General features: G+C 45.1%; 1 long non-coding RNA gene across 1 annotated transcript; it reads right to left on the reverse strand.

The window, feature by feature from the left end:
- Positions 1–962: 962 nt before the first annotated feature.
- Positions 963–1488, reverse strand: LOC121977448. Its single transcript, XR_006110835.1, has 3 exons — positions 1466–1488; positions 1313–1378; positions 963–976 (listed from the first exon to the last, which is right to left on the reverse strand). It is a non-coding gene; the product is annotated as an uncharacterized LOC121977448 (long non-coding RNA).
- Between the last annotated feature and the right edge of the window lie 662 nt (positions 1489–2150).

Genomic DNA, 2150 nt, shown 5'->3' on the forward strand with positions numbered 1-2150 from the left:
AATGCAAACTAAAATAAACAGGAGAATACTGTACTAACCAGGACCTGGTATAAAGATAAACAGTCCGAGAGGTATAGAAATCCTGTATGCATGTCAAGCATGGGCATCCAACCAATATGCAGCAAATAAATGCAGCAAATACAATCACAAGAAATAAATGCATCAATGAGTATGATGCCAATGCAGTCATGGTCACCCCTGACGCTAGTCAGCCATCTCACACACAATGGTGGGACCGAGTGGGTAGGGCTGTGACAACCGTGCACTCTGACGTCACTACTCCTGATGAGTGACCGAGTGGACGGGATGCTGTCGGAGTACACACATACTCCTACCCCAAATCATAAATGGGGGAGGGCAATGCTCTCATCTCCCGGTACACCATGACGGGGAGGGATCTCGACGTGCTACCACGCTGCAATCATACTACCCATGAGCGGACCAACAGAGCACCGAACGAGCAAACTGACGTGCTACCACGCTGCGTCACGCTACCCATGAGCGTCACAACGGAGCACCGAACAGTGATGAAACTGGCGATGTGCTCGACAATAATGGAGCAATCTATCACACAGCATGCAATCATGCGAATGATGTATGACACTAAGCATGGTAATATACTGAACCAATCTATATACATATATGTCGTGTACCATAGTCAATAAATCATATCAAGGGTACACAGATCAGATAAGGTATCACACCTAGGTTCTGAACATGGTGAAGCATGGTTACATCACTACCCCTATAAGCATGTATAATCGGGTAAGTATCAACATGAGATGCAAAACAAGCAATCAACCAAGCATGTAACAGGTATCGGGTAGTGACTAATCGAAGCAAATAAGAAACATAATTATTGTTATTTGTTAACTTCACTACTATGCATATCAAAGACATAAAGTCAAAAGTACCCGCCTCCAATAGATCGAATCGAATCAATCTGATGTCGAGATGCCCGTCCCGAATCACAGTCCTGTAACATACGATATACAGATTTAGCTAATCACGTATAAATTAATTAGTCAAACCAAATCCCCCAATCACTATCCTACATCACATATGTAATTTATCCATTACATATGTTATACATAACTAAATCCCATTCTGCACAAGTCCTATAAGAACAGGATACGAAATAAAAATTAAGGATCCGCCGTTAATGTATCATCCTAATAACCAATTCAAATCCTAGTTCCGATGAAGATTCCCAATTAGATCAACCCAGATTTAACCAAATACCCTATACAAAATTTGTACAGCATGGAACATTCTCCATAGGAACCCAACAAAAGTCACTAAACATGCTCACCTAAGTGTATGAATAATGATCAGATTCCTCAGCTCCAACAACAGCTTAATCCCGTTGATACCAAACCTAGAAATCAATCAAACATATTCGTGAGTTGTTTCTGCATCCAACCAGTGATCAAATACAAAGAAACAACAAAGGTAAGGTGCTCACCTCACTCACCTGAAAGGGGGAAAACCTAGGGCACGGCAATAACAAAGATGGGTCCACAGTGAAGAAAAACTAGGTCACGAACCTTTACTCCTGAATGACGCCTAATTCACGTATAGGTGGCACCTCGGATCGGAAAGCCAGTAGTCGTCGGCACTGTCCAGGGATGCAACAGCGGCTGTGAAACCAAAACTAGGCCACTGACACCTTTCTCTTGGCCGGAAACAAACACCAACAGTGATGCGCCAACGCTAGGGCTGAGCAGAAGTGGCGTCGACTAGGGCAAAGTGACGGCGACTATGGCCCAAATCTAGGGCAGAGGGCGTCCGAGAAGAATCGGCTGGGGAAACTCGGGATAGAGGAAGAGGAGAGAAGGCTGGCACTGCTCGGCATCGGCGGAGATGCTAGGGCACAGAGGGACGGCGGGCAGAAGATGAAGAGAAGGGTGTGCGCGCTCGGGAAGGAAGAAGAAGATGTAATGGTCGACGCTTATACCCGAGGGAGGGAGGAGAAACCGCCGCGGCCGGCGATTAGGGCAAGGAGGAGGGCGTCGGGCGCGCGAGGGAGTTGGTTTCGGCAAGGAAAGGAAAACAAAAAGAATAAAAGAAATCAGGAAAAAGAAATAGAAAAGAAAAAGAATTTAGAAAACAAAACATTTCCTCGCTAAAACGGGGTAACCCAAATAGGC

The sequence above is a fragment of the Zingiber officinale genome, chromosome 4B (genome assembly GCF_018446385.1).
Source record: "Zingiber officinale cultivar Zhangliang chromosome 4B, Zo_v1.1, whole genome shotgun sequence".
NCBI classification, from domain to species: domain Eukaryota; kingdom Viridiplantae; phylum Streptophyta; class Magnoliopsida; order Zingiberales; family Zingiberaceae; genus Zingiber; species Zingiber officinale.